Source organism: Symphalangus syndactylus, chromosome 17 (assembly GCF_028878055.3).
Source record: "Symphalangus syndactylus isolate Jambi chromosome 17, NHGRI_mSymSyn1-v2.1_pri, whole genome shotgun sequence".
Lineage (NCBI taxonomy): Eukaryota > Metazoa > Chordata > Mammalia > Primates > Hylobatidae > Symphalangus > Symphalangus syndactylus.
The window spans coordinates 90,252,632-90,268,071 of NC_072439.2; the positions used below are offsets into that span (position 1 = coordinate 90,252,632).

Here is a 15,440-nt window from a genome sequence, read left to right on the forward strand (position 1 = left end):
AATTCCCAAATCGCAGATAATGCGTTGTTGTGCTTTACAAGCAGAGAGACACAAAATAATCTCTCTCCCCTATCCTTCTCTTTTATTTATTTATTTTCCTTCTGTTAATAGACGTAGTCATTTTTTAAGACCATAATATACCAGGATGAGCCAGAATTATGTGTGTCTAAGTTCTTTTAAAATAAGGAAATTGTTTCTTGGGTCTGTTTTAGTTAGGTCCTTTCAGGTTGCTGGAACCAAGATGTGCTTAAAGTTACCTCAGATGACTTTAGATGATGGGAATTTATGGTAATATACAGGGAGAAGGAAGGAAGTCCAAAAACCCATGTCAGCAACTAGACAACCAAGCCTCATGGAGACTTGGAGTATCATTGAGGACACAACAGCAGCTGATTTTGTCATTCCTCAGAAATAAACACCCAGTGTTTCCTTGTCCGGTGGGTCTTCGTTGGACAAGGACTTAGCTTTCTTCCATTTTCCTTCTGTTTTCTGTGGCAGCTCCTGTTAGTGATTCTGTTTAGTCTTCTTCTAAACACTAGGATGTTCATTATATGATGTCCTGCTGCCTCATGGCCTCCTCATCCTGTGCCATGTGTCTCTGGCTTTTGCTCCATTCCATCTCTGCTCCCAGCTTTTCTTTTTCTGTATCCTTACACTGAAAAGCCTGAACCAACAGGACCATTATTTTAGCTGGTTCTTCTCCAGTACACATGGAGAAGGAATTCTTCCTCCAACACAGCTCCTGGGTATCTACTCTGGTTTGGGTTCAATGTCTGATCCAATTAGCTGTGGCTAGAGTGCAGAATTACCTGTTACAAAACTGTGGCAATGTAGTTATTAAAACAAGCAACTTTTTGAGGCTTTTTGCTTAAACAGAGCGGTTGGTGTGGTAGAGACAACATTGTATGTACTTCTCTATCACAGAGAGAAATTTATAAAGTCAAGGCAAACCAAATATCTGAGGCTGGGACTTCACCCCAGATGTTTGCAAGTAAACAAGTTCTGGACCGTAGAGATCCGCTCCTCTCACTTTCTCACTGCCTCTTGCTTTGGTCTGTAGACCAATGTTCCACTAGTATTTAGTTTTCATTCTGGTTTTAAAGCTGTTTATCTGTAAACCTATAATTTAAACTTCAGATAAGCAAAACTAACATAGTAATGAGCGCATTAGAAAGCAATTGTGAGATACTATTAGACTTTGATAACTTTCAAGAAGCTTTATTCTATTTTTGCCCATTCAAAGCTAACATTTTTAGCAGTTTTAAAACTGAACGGGGTTTTCGTTTTTTTCATAAATATGTTTGTCTGATGTATAATATATCTTATTATGGCAAAGAAACTTAAAGTATCAAATAGAATAAAGATATATTTGATATTAAAGTAATGAAAAACATTCAATATTTGATAACTTCAGAGAGACTTTGACTAAGCTTCAAGGTTATTTTTATAAACATGTACTACTGGACAATGTATAGAAGTTTCTTAGCTCACAGATTTTCACTTTGGTAGATGTGGACTAATGTGTTTGCCAGAATGTGCACCTCTTCTCTATTTACCATAAAGAGAGGTGTGGGTAGGAGATTGTGCAGTGTCACTTAGGGCTTAGAGGCAGAGGGATTTTGGAATAGCTTTTAGTTCAACCTGCGTGTGAGAAAAGAAGGTTTCATTGTGTGGTTAATAGGAATTTTCCTATGATAGGAAAATGGATTAACAAGATTTAACTTTATATTCTCAGTAACTTCCCAACTAACTGGTGTCTTTGATGAGGAAAAATTTGAAAATTTTACAGTTGTGTTTCTTTTCAATCTTCCCTTGCACGATTACAAGACGATGGAAAAGTGCTTACACTTTGATTGCTGTTCCTAGTAACCGTGTTAGAATTTCACAGGTGATCTGGAATATCATATCTTGACTTTCATGTGTGGGAGCAAGAGTCAGCAAACAACCTTTCTGTGCTTAGAGATGATTTTATACATAAAATAATATAGTTTTGAAAATGAACATTGATGGGAACTATGTCATATTTTCGGTTTCATATTTCATGTTAACTTTATTAGTTAGCTCTCATTACCTCACCAAATAACTCAGATTAAAAACTATATATCTTAACTGTGATCAGACTAAGGACTCTATTCAATGATCAAGCCATAGTTAAATCACAGTCTCATCTCTTAATGTGTTCCTTTGATCTTCCTCCCAACTCTCCCTCCAACATTCATACTAAATTCTTGGATGTTTCTGCTTAGTTCAAAAAGCCATATTCTCTCATTATGTAAATTATACCAAGAATACCACTAATCATATATGAGAAGCTAACAATCTATGCTTGAGTTGTGTCTTTTTTAATATCATGCTTTGGGATATGATGCCAAAGTGGATCTCCATTTTGCTTTTAATTAGTCAGCAACACTTATTTAATGCCCACTAAGCTCAGAGCAAGGCTTGGAGGGTGGAGAAGAGGAGAAAGGAGATCGAAAAACAAATACACCATCATTTCCAGAATAGCTTACAGTATCTTTATGCATACAGAAAACAGATAAATGAAAGGATTAAGAAAACTTAAAAGCAAAATCCAAATGAGTGCATATTGGTCTGATACAAACTGAGCTATGTAAATTCAAAGAGGATGCAAATTATAAAAACTTGAAGTGCTTAAAATTGCTATCTTTCTACTTTTATTTTCATAATACTTTGCCATGAGAATTCTTAGATCTCAGAACACCGTACCCTTCAGTGAGGAAAGTTTACTGGTTCAACTGTATCATTTAGAGAAACAAACCTGATTCTTAGCATTTTATGGGCTTCTGAGAGATGATGCTGTAAAGCTTTATGAGTCTCTGTTAAACTTTTCTCATCATTAAAGCTTTTATGTAACCTTGAACAAGTTCCTTAACCTCTCTGCGCCTCAACTTCCACATCATTCAAATGGGGATGATAATAGGACCCATCTCATAGGATTGTTAGGACTATTAAATGTATTATACTCTATTACTTGCATCCTATAAAGTATCTTTCTCACAGTTTAATTTCTTGAAAATTGAAACACATCCTATGACTGATGTGATAAGAAACCATTGTAACACATATTAAGTGGCACCAGTTGGTTCTTTGTTAGTAGGTTAGTAGAAAAAAAAAGATGCAGTTTATAGTCAAAGCTGTGTGTAAATTGTGTCTAAAGTGCTTAAAACAAAGCCTGTCATACAGTTGGTCTTATAGAATGATGCTGTTGTCATCATTGCCCGAATACCATATTTGTGGTATGTAAAACATTTGTCTCTAATTTCACTGGCTTCTATCCTGTGAAGCAGATATACTTATAGTTCCTGGTCTTTGAGTAAATAGAACCTAGAAGAATTTTCAGATATTACACAACTGCCAAATAATGACTTACATCAAACCAAGAGTTTATTTATTCCTCTTCTCATGCATATCAACACCTGTTTAATCTGATCATGTTTTCAAAAACCCACTAGTGATCTATTTATTTCTAGCTATAGCTTTCATCACCTGTATTTGGTGATTTGGTGCTGGCAGAGTCCATACTCATAACACTAAATCTGGCTACTGTGATTCACAACAGTCTTTCTAAGTTAGATACCACTAATGATATTGATTAGGGAGAAGGCGTTCTTTGTGATCCTATTTCCATGGTCTTGGGTAATTCACTTACTGGACCCAATTGTTAGTTGTGAAATGTGAATGTTGAAAGCAGTGACTCTTCCAGCTGCTTGATTTGTGATATCACTATCAATTTACCTACTGAGGAGCTTCATATAAATTGGTCATTTGTAGAAAGTAGTTCAGTGGCTCAGAATCTGGCATATAATATTTTATTTTTATGAAATTTTAGTAAACATTATTAAGCAACTTGTAGGTTTCAGGCTCCATGATAAGGATGCAAACATGTAAGACCTCTGTCCAGCAACTGAGAAGTAAAACTACAATGAGAAAGATAGACTGGGAATTCAGATTTATTTTTAAATAATAGCTTTTTGAGATATAATATACTTACCCTTCAATCCACTGACTCTGGTTTTAAAGGAGATGACTAATACATTCACTCAACAGATATTGAGCATCTGGTATGTGCCAGAGACTTTCTAGGTGATAGGGTTATGGAGATTAACAATAGTTATACAAAACTGAGCCTGTCACAAAATGTGTATCGACAGACGGTTTTCCGTTTGGTGCTACAGACCAGTACTCAGGGTCAGCAGAGGGTACTCTGGAAGCATATTCAGGGACAAAGCAAACCTAGTCTTGGAAGATCTGAGGAGGTTTCCTATGATCATATCTATCTCCTGCCATAACACCCTGAATGCGTCCAATCTGAGCTAAACTGAGGTCTGACAAACTTGTATGAGTTTGCGAGGTGAGTGGCTTGGGGAAAGTAGAGAGGAAGAAGTTTTTCTGGAAGAGAAAAAAATATGCTGTGGCTCTGAGGTGAATCACATATAATGCACAATAGCTTAGTATTGTGATAACATTTGGGACTCTGTGGGCAGACAGTGGCTGCAGGGCCTGAAGGGTGGAGAGGGGCAACTTATGCTTCAGTAGGGGTATATATGTCTTATTATGAGGTCACAATGAAGACTGAGGTCAGCTAGAGGATGTGACATTTGAGTTGGGTCACAAAGGATGTACAGGAGTTTTTCAAGGCTGACCACAGTCTAGGCAGAAGAAATTGCAATTGTGAAAGGAAGATTTGCATGAAAGAATGGTGTTTTCGGCTGAGTGAGGAATTTGAAGTATCTGGAAAATGGAGTAAGTGGCACAGTGAAAGAAAACAGGCAAAAAAAAAAAAAAAAAAAAAAAAAAAAAAAATACATTGGTGAGAGTTCAGAGAGCAGCTTACAATTGGATTTGGTGCAATGCAATGACTTTGTATGTTCTGCACCTTGTCCTTGTAGGCAGTTTTGGGCACTAGGGGCAGGAGTTTGGGGGAAGACAGGAGCCTTGAAAGTTTGAGGAAAAAATGAGAAGCATGCTTTAGAAAGATAATCTGAATATACTTGAATTGGAGGGGCCCTGGATTGTGAATGAAAACTAGAAGTATGTCATCTGTATTGTGTAGGATAGTGCTTATCTACAAAGAATTTTATGTAGAATTCCCCCGTCAGATTAACCCTTTGCAGCAATAGCCAATTATTTCTGATATTAATAATTATAAAGATATGGATTGGTAACTAAACATTTATTGAGAAGTTACTGTATCACTTCCACATATCAACTCACTTGTTTTTCTTAGTAATCCAATGATGTAGGCTGTCATTTCTCCCATTTTTCAGCAGAGGAAACTGTGGCCCAGAAAGGTACAGTTAACTCACCGAGGCACTAAGTGGCAGAGGTCATGTTTCAGCCACGGCCATCTGGCTCCAAAGCCTAAATATATGAATTGACCACTAAAAGCACAATTGAAAATACTAACAGTCCCTGTGTTAGTGAAGAGGGGTATTTGGCAAAAAGTTTTTATTTTGCTCTTTTACAATTCAGTGATTTGTAATTTATTTACAAAGTCATGCAATCATTACCTCAATTTAATTTTAGAACATTTAAAAATTCCATGCTCATTTGCTTCCCATTCTCACCCCAAACCTAGATAACCTCAAATCTACTTTAGTGGTAATCAGTTTGTAAATGAACGGCAACTTCAGTTTAATGGCTTTTTTTTTTTTTTTTTTTTTTTTTTTTTTTTTGAGTAGTCGCAATCTGATAGCCTTAATCACTAATTCAGGAGAATAACATTGTTTGACCTTATCATTTCTAACTTCTGCATGCAATTAGTGTACTCTATTCATAATTTGACGCAGAGAAGGGTACAAGTGACGGGCTTTGTGGCAGTCATTGGTCAGAGGCATATAAGTAAGACTGCCTGAGACCCTACCCTGGATTTCCGTCTTGCAGGTAAGGCACATAGACAAACTATTAAGCAATATTGGAGAAAGAAATTATTGTAGAAATCCTGATGTTTTTGGTGAATGGCTTATGTTAAATTCTCTCTGCTGGAAGCCATTGAATTGTTTTTAAAAACTTAGTATGTATGAAGCATTTGGAATGCTTGGCATTTTGAGAATAAAATCCACATCAATTTAAAATAAAATAAAACTCCCCATCCAGAATAGAGTAGTAATTGCAAGGCATAAAATAGCCCAGCTGTGGAGTGGCTTAAAGGACAATTGGTCTCAGGCAGAGAGTACCAGATAGGACACGCTACACAAATGACTGTAATGTCTGAATTAGTGTACCTATTGGGTAGCACATATATCTGAAATGGCTTAAAATAAAAATTGCAAATGCACCAGATTTAATCAATCTTAGTATTTCTTTCTCTTATGCTCTCAGTCCTTAGTTAAAAATAAAATTTGCCTGCCTCATTCTCCTGTGTGCTAGCTGGTAGGATTAACTGGAGTTCTCAACAGGAAAGCAATAGATGTAGTAGAAGACATTGTATGGTGGGTGAAAGCCCGGTAGAGATAATTATACAGTCACTCCCACTATATTACCCTTCAAAGAAACTGAGCCTAATATTCTCCTCCTAAGCAATTTAACCAACTTCTAAAAAAAAGTGTAAGATATTATTTAGAGAATGAAATAGCTACTGTATATAATCAGGAGGGAGAATTATAGCAAATTATATTCATTTGATAAGTGTATAAAGAGCTACGCTCAAAGCTTTGTATTGTACCTCCCAAGTAATTGTTCAGTTGTGCTAACTGTCCTTAAAAAAGGAGAAGAGATAAAGAACTGCTAAAGAAAAAAAAAATCAATCGTTATACTTGTTCAGGAAGATTTTCCTTCTGGGCAAAGATTAAGTCTTATTTCATGCTCCATGAGGATCAAGCACACGTTTAGCCCTCCCATGTTTAGTAGTGGTGATTTCTTTGCCTTTCTCACATTCATGTTCATGTATAAACATAGACACCAATATGAAACTAAATGCAATAAAAGTGTGCTTTAAGATCTACCACATGTACGTCCTAGTAGGTATAGATAGATGTTATATATCTGTGTTCACTGCACTTCCATCCCAATATTTTCGGAAGATAGGACTGTATGCAAAGTTTCCAATATCTCTTTCTAGGATCACAAAAAAAAAAAAAAAAAAAGAGCCCCTGAGGTCTTTCTACTTGTTTCAAAAATGAGCTGGTAGTAATATTAGAGCCAATTTCCTTTTGGTTTGCTTTAAACAAAATAAACAGCCCATCATGTAAACTGTATAAGACTTAAGTGTTTGAGCACTTTCCTTAGAGTTTGTAAGTCTTATGCCCCTACCATCAAAAAGTAAACAAATAAATAATAAAAAGGCAATCTAATTGTTATTATGAGAAGTCATACAGCGAATTTGCTAAGAGCGGCTCCTCTAAAGATGTCAGACTGCCTTAGATGGAACACTCTGTATCCTCCGCTTGCCAGCTGGGTAACATTCAACAGGAAGCTTAATCTCTCCATGCCTCAATTCCTGACTTCAAAATGATTGTAATAATACAGTGTCTAATTCATACAGTTGTGGAGACATCAGTTAGGCACTGTTCCTCTCACATATGTCATCAATTCTCAGACCGATTCACATGCTTAACATTTCTGACTAATTACTGTTACGTGGTAATCATGACATAGCGGTCACTGTCTGTACATGTACATCAAAATCTGCTGTCTCCATCTGAGGTTAGTGACTTGGAAGAAAATCCTGGAGTCAATAGTGGACCCCTTTTTTATGAAGACTCTTGATGGCCCAGAGGTCAGTATTATGAGGAAAACATAGAACTTCCACGATTTTGACTTGAAAAGTAATTCAAAGGGTTGAAATTTAAACGTAAAGAAATTTTTGGAATGCTTTCATTTGTTGCACTTATATTTTCCTTTTTATATATGTAGAGGGGTGACATATGATAAAAAATGGATAATTTTAAGCCATTTATTTCAACAGACATGTAATATATATTCTAACGACAAAGCCCTATGTTATAATTTAAATGGCAGTAATTTTTGTTTCTGGTGTTGTAATAGCTAATGGTGTATTTTATAATCAGTAGCATCTTTGATTTGATGGGGTAGTGTAGTAAGAATTCAATAAATGTTAGAGTCCTCATTAGGATTTGGGTAGAGGTTAATGTCGGTAGATACATTATTAGAGTTAAGGGTCCTAAGGCTTTTTAATGTGAGTGGAGTGCAATGAAATAAGATTTTGGATTGACCAAAAGTCTAGAGAACCAGACTTGCAACTGTATCCGTGTGATTTGCTGAACTTCATTCAGTAAATATTGTTTGAAATTGAGCTTAAATTCATGTCTGCTAAATATGTATACTCTGCCGTTTTCTCTTCATTATGAGGATTAAATTGAATGATTAGGGGTGTAAGCACTTTATAAATCCAAGTAAGAATTATTAGTTAGGATAGTTCAGGTAGTGCTGTAGTAACAAATACTTTCCAAATCTCAGTGCTGAAAACAAGGGTTTATTTCTTACTTATGCTACTTATTCATCAAAGGTCAGAAGGAGTTCTTTGCAGACTAATAGTTGTCATTTCCAACCGTGTTGACCTCCATGCCAGAGTAAAAGAGCTCTGAGGGTCTCAAACTGGCAATTCCACACTTTGACCTGGATGTAACACATGTCACTTCTTACAGCTCCTTAGCCAAAACTATTCATATGGCTCTACCTAGCCATAGGGTTGCCACAGAGCAGACAGCTGGAAATATGTGGAGAACAGTGTCAGTAACTTTGTAATGGTAATAATGGTTAACAATCATTGTGTACTTCTTAGTACCAGGCACGGTTGTAAGTGCTTTATATGGGTAGAATCCTTTAGTCCTCATTAAGTGGGTATGATCATGATTCCCATTGTACAGATGAGAACCCGAGGCACAAAAATGTAGACCAACCTGCACATAAGAGACAGAGCAGTGATTTTGCTTGTGTGACATTGATGTGTGTCTCAAACTATAATGGATTTGAATGCATTTTTTAAAATGTAAAAGGAAGATACAAATATAGTTGAGAATTTTCTGTTCTGAAAAATAAGAGATGAGGTTTGGTGATCCCCAAGCCTCCCTAAAATTTCACCTGGATCAGCCCAAAATGACCTACACTTACAGTGACTCCTGTGTTCTTTTGCCGCCTCATCTTCAGAAACCAGGGGCCCTCTCCTGGCCACTCACTTACGTGGTAGCACAGCAGAGGGGCACTGTCCCAGCGTTTCAGTAGATACTTCCTCCTTTGACTTATTTAACCTTCCTATTTTGGGAGTTTTCTAACATGTAAAAGAACAGTAGAGTGGCCACAGTCTACTCCATTATCAATGATCAATACACAATTACCAATACATTCTCAATCTTGCTTGATTTCACCTTGCAAGTTAATCTGGCTGCTTGTCAAGCTGAGCTGTGAACAAAAAGTGTGTTCCTTGGAGTTGCAGGGTATAGAGCTCCTAAAACAGGCAGCCAGTGACCAGGGGAAGGCCAGAGAGGACATGTGGTGGACAGAATTGAAGAGCTACAACTGGAAAAGAGTGCATCTCTAACCAATAGTTTAGACAAGTTTGCAAGTGGAAGATAAATGATATGACAATATTTAACCATTCATGGGACATTCTTGTAATGTAAGGGGGAAAAGGGGAAATATGTTGTTAATAGGGTGCCAAAATTATTACCTTTCTCCCTAGCTCCAACTGTAATCTTGCCTGCTATTGAGGTAGTTAATAAACGAAAGCCTGTGAGTTCTGTTCAATGGGACAGCACCCAGAGAGGCTTCTTTCCAGGCCCTCCCACCAGGCCAAGAAGCAGCTGAGCTGGATAGAAAGCATGCCTTCAGCACCCTGGGTTTCCTCTTCAGTGGCATCCAGAGGACCCTGGGTCACTTCACCTCTCTGTCTCTTTTTGAAAAACGTATATAATAACCGTCTGGGTGACTCACAAATCTATTACAGCATTTAATTAACAAATGTTCCTCAAGTGCTTTGAGCTCCCTGTTTAGATAGATGTGACTGAAATGTAAAATACCTTTCAGTGCCTTATTTATTGCTCCAGCGAACACGCTATATGCTGGCACCATTTATCTTCATTTTAATTTTATCTCCCACAAATATAGGCATTAATTTAAATCACATACAGAACATAACAGTTTTTATAGAGGCAAACTTATTCCAGTGTGCTGCATTTTAATATCGCACTTTACCATCTTTTCTCACTTGATTCAAGAATAGTATCTCTTCCTGCCTCAGCATTTAATCTTAGGACAACAGAAACTTTTTTGTGTGTGCATGTTCTTGCTCTCAAACTTTGTTTCTCACTGCTTTGCTGCTTGTTGCCTGAAAGTTGTTGTGTCAGTGTGAGCACAGGTGTAAGTAATTCCATTTCTCTTTTGCCAGCTTAATTTCCTGTGTGTGTGTGTTGTGGGGGCCAAGGGGGGAGTGTAACACGATGGATTTTACAGCTGAACCTTATACTCATTCATCTTCAGATATCTTTTCTAATAGAAATAAAGACAATACAAGTGATACCCTCCTCCTGAAATTTACATATTAAAGACCCCTTCAAACTGCTCACTTTTTTTCTTTTTGTTTCATTCAGAGGCAAAATTTCCCCCTTTTTTTCATCACTGTTATATTTGCAGCAGATGAGTCTTTTCCCTCAGGGGAATCATGGTAAATGGGCCTGCTGTATTTACAGCTATGAAACATTCCAGTTAGCTGTCACACCCTAAGCAAGGACGGTTTCCCCATCCTTAATTTGCGGCCTAAAAAGCTGTGGCTCTCCTCAATTAAGACTTTCCAAATTGCCTCTGACATGGCAGCATATTCCCAGAAGTCAGGTCCTGGGAGGCAGTAATAACATGAGCACAACTGGATAACAACGTAGCTTTACAAGCCGTTTTGTGCTCTTTTCAGAAGCTTTCAGGATGCTTTTTCTCCGAAGTTGTAAATTAAAAAGAAAACAAAACTTATTTTGATTTTTTGTTTTTAGTTTTCCAAGTCTCTGAATGTCTAGGTTTAGGGACATCTGTCATAGTATTATTTATTTATTTTAAGTTTAGTCTGGATTTAAAATGTACGAATTAATGTTTAAGTTCTCTGTTTTATTCCTGTAACAGTCCTACAAGAAGAAGTTCCATTATTATGTTTATCTTATAGATGAGGAAACAAGACCTAGAGAAGTTAAATATTTTTTTCTGAAATGGCACAGCTAGTACGTGGCAGGGCTCAGATTTGGATCCGGTCCACCTTAACTACATATGCTTTTGATGTAGCTCTCTTCAGGCTGAATTATTGACCTCTCATTTGATGCTGACTCTTCCCAAACCCTTAGTCTTTGTGCTACTAGGTAGATTTTATCTGTGGCAAGAACACGGTTACCCTGGAAACCCACTAGCTAGAATGGCAAGCCAATTATAGCACCACCGCTTTTTTAAAATTAAATTAGCGCTGCTGATGACGTGGACTTCTTGATTGAAGCATGCTGAGAAATGGGTTCTCACCAGTTGTTCCTGCCTCTTAGGATCATGTGGGATCATTCTCATCTATTCTATCAAGCCAAACAAGAAAATGCCTCTATGTGATTGACTGGATTTGAGGAATAAAACGTGATGATTTTTTAGGACCCTGAGCTTTCAGTAGTGACTAGACATGCATGGAAATGTTTGGAAACAAGCCCTATTGGAGAAGAAGCCTGTCATCTGAATACTTTCCACCTCCAAGCACACAAGGGTCCACTGATTTAAAGTCCTGCTCTTAACTACTGAGGCTAATGTTCTCTGTTTTAGTATTTCTTATTTTATTTAAGGCCATTGGTTTAAATCCAGACTTGATTCAGGAAAGGTCGTAGCCTTTTGATATTCTTTGGTCTTTGAACACTTCTAATAGGGCAAGAATTTGCTTTGGTTCAAACCAATTGGTGAATTTCCTTTAAGTACACAGAATTTAAACAATTGAATTAATATAGCCACTGTTGAGCCGAGTGGCACCAGGTTGGAGGAAAGGACATTCATTATATAAGTTAGTGGGTTGTGAGCTCACTCTCTGAGATGGTAAATGGTAGGCTGGTAGAATGTTGAGTAGTTCCTTCTGCATAACACACATGGTGCCAGGCACATTACCTAGTACCTCCGTGATTTTCATCAGCTTTATTTTCTGTTTTGTAGAGTAGGTAAAGGTAAGGAGACGGGCTTGCTCATTTGCAAGGCTATTCTGTGATGCAGAGTTTTGAGTACAGGATTCCTTATTTGCAGTCCAGTGCTCTTCGCTTTATACCACCAACTCACCACAGAGTCTCAGGGCCAGCCTTCTGTATTGCAGAAAACAAATCAAGGATTAGCAGTACTGAATCTTAATTCTTGAAGTTCTAACAGGAAAATTATGTTAGTCTTGCTACATGTCATAGGCATATTTTGTCCAAAATGATAGTAATCAGGGAGGAGAAGAGGCTGCATCTTACTATGTCCTGATGGGTGATACTTCCATGACTATCTCTATCACCAGTGAGCAGATTTCCAGAAGTCATAGTTCAAAATGATGAAGAGGATTACACATTTTCAGAAAACATTGTACATTCTTTGTTAACTTTTCCACTTGTAAAATAATTTGTTTTCAGACACCCAAATCCTTTCTCCATGATTTACTGGGTTGGTGACATTAATCAGCGTGGTTACCTTGGAGCCTCATTTCCCCTTGGGTAAAATGGAAGGATAACATTGGCAATCATACAGACGTGTTGTGTAGAAAGGAGTAAGAAGCATTTTGTAAGTGGCAAAGTGGTAATAATCCCCTGTAAGACAGTAGTTGTTTTTAAGATCACCGAGCTCTCAAACACTGGCTTTTTCTGCCCCACACTTTCTAGATTTGTAAGACTTAATCTGAAAATATCTTTGATATTCATTATGGATAATTGTAGGGCTTTGGATTTAAAAAATCCTAATTCTGTTATTTCCCTGACAGTAACAAATTATTCCATCTAATTTTCTCTTATGTGAAATAAGACATACACCCTAGTTACTTCCATGTCTAATATGATTGACAAATCTGTATGTTATCTGAGTTGTGACTATATTTTCATACATATAGAAGTACATGTGTGTATTTCTTGAAATCTAATGGTCAATATACACTAACCAGTTATTTCTGGGATTTGGGGAACAGGCTTCTTTCTATACTTCTCTACTTTTTTTTTTTTTTTTTTTTTTTTTTTTTTGAGACGGAGTCTTTCTCTGTCCCCCAGGCTGGAGTGCAGTGGCGCGATCTTGGCTCACCGCAACCTCCACTCCTGGATTCACGCCATTCTCCTGCCTCAGCCTCCCGAGTGGCTGGGACTACAGGCGCCCGCCAAGACGCCCGGCTAATTTTTTGTATTTTTAGTAGAGACGGGGTTTCACCGTGTTAGCCAGGATGGTCTCGATCTCCTGACCTCGTGATCCGCCCGCCTCGGCCTCCCAAAGTGCTGGGATTACAGGCTTGAGCCACCGCGCCCAGCCTTCTACTTATCTTTAAATTTGCTCTAATGAGCCTACTTTGCTTTTGTTTTACATACAGTAATTAATATATTTATAAATGTATGCATACTATATATTTTAATAAATTTATATAAGTATATGCATGTATATACTTATGTATATATTATGTTTTGCAAGTAAAAAAAACTTTAGTAATAAATATCTACAAAGGCAAATTAAAAACTGTTACATTTTTTCTCCCTCCCTTCCTTTCTCCTATTTCCCTCCTCTCCTCTTTGTCTTCCTTCCTTCCTTCTTTCCTTCCTTCCTTCCTTCCTTCCTTCCTTCCTTCCTTCCTTCCTTCCTTCCTTCCTTCCTTGCTTCCTTCTGTCCTTCTCCTCCCTCCCTCCCCTCCCCTTCTTCTCTCTTGCCCTTTCTTTCTCTCTCTCTCTTTTCCTCTCCCCCTTCTGTCTTCCTCTCCCCACTTCCATCTCCCTCTCTCTCTCCTCCCTCCCTGCCACCTTCCTTCTTTCCAGAAAGTCACTAACCAGAATCTTTCACGGAATAAACTGTGAAACCTAAATCTTAAATGTACTACAGTAGAAAAAGAGATGAAATTTTTGAAAGTTGATGGCTTGTCCTTGTCTCTGTACTTGAATCTATCTCAAAACAAAGACATAACTATTGTTTTTAATATTAATTGGAATATAGAGTGACCCTCCTTGCCTACTACCCTGAAGAGAGACAACATTTGAAGACTGGTGGTTGCAGTAAACCCCTTTCAAGTGGAATAGCCGTTGTGGTCCTTCCTCTTCCCTTCCTTCCCTTCATTCCCTTGCCCTTTCCCCACTTTCCTTCTTCTCTCCCTTTCCTTTTTTCTTTTAAGGTTCATAAAATCTTGATTGGCTTCCTTCCTAGCAGCCAGGAGTTGGGTCCCTAATACCTAAAGCTTATATACTTTATTTTCTTCTTTCTCCAGATGGCTGTGGTTATGAATTTTACTCCCCACCCCAGGACCACCCCTGCTATACTGACACTAATTTTCATTCCTTAATATTGTCTTCATCAGTCCATGTTATGCTACTAGTTTTAGTTATTATAATATTAATTTAATCCACAATGAAGGTGACAGGTTTTTTTGTGTGTCTTTTAATTTTTAAAGGGGAAATATTATCTCTCACTTTAAGGAAACTAACTTTAGCAACTCATTCCCTCACTTTTTTTTTTCTTTCAACTTGATTTGTTCAACTAAGGAGACCACATTTAGTACTTGCTAGCTGAGACTTCTGTTCTACAATTCTGAGTTAGTTCCTCATCCGTCCGACCCTCTCTCCCCATGGTGCGCTGAGTCACAATGTGATCACCAGCTGCATGTGCTGCTATTACACACAACACATTGGCTAGCAGAGGAGCCAGGATTCAGCCTTGGAAGTATTTTCAGGCAAAGGTGAAGACCTTTCCCCACTCTAAGCATCTTTCAGTAGTTTAGTGTAGCTGGTATTAATGTTATAAACGGTCATCCCTAATCCTGTCTCAGTTCCAGCCCAGATGGAGTTTTGATTTTAGAAAATCATGCAGTGAAATGTATTTCCTGTGCCTGGTAGTCATTGATCACTTACCAAAAAAAAGGGGGTAGTGGGAGACTAAAAATAAATTTATGATAATTCACATACACTTAACCTTTACCGACTAATACCAAAAAGGGAATGAAGCAGGCTCTGCTGACCAGCACTTGCAGATGGATTCCAGGAACGTGGCTAGAGCTGCCAAAGCCATCTCTGAATCCTGCCAAAAGCATCCCAGGGGATTTTACTAAGGGTGGGGAGAGCAGGGAACATGGAGGTGTGTGTGTGAATTTGTTTTAAAACTCTCTTACTCAATACTGAGCAGTGGGAAGAACACTGGGAAAAAAGGTCGGAAAGTGACATTCTAGACTGGGTTCCACCCAATCTCTATGACACTGGAGAAGTAATGTGCCCTCTTTGGAACTTCAGGTGTTATGTGAACAATAAGGGTGTCAT

The 15,440-nt window shown here is 37.8% G+C and overlaps 1 protein-coding gene across 7 annotated transcripts in view; it reads left to right on the plus strand.

Annotated features, from left to right (window-relative positions):
* LPP (LIM domain containing preferred translocation partner in lipoma) overlaps positions 1-15,440 on the plus strand; it is a 721,973-nt gene that overhangs the window by 408,373 nt on the left and 298,160 nt on the right. Inside the window, exon 1 of one of the 7 annotated variants that reach the window (XM_063620515.1) lies at positions 4,635-4,764. The exons of the other annotated variants lie outside the window; for them this stretch is intronic. The gene's annotated coding sequence lies outside the window, so the exon portion shown is untranslated. Of the gene's footprint in view, positions 1-4,634; positions 4,765-15,440 lie in introns of those variants that run through there. 7 annotated transcript variants of the gene reach the window in all.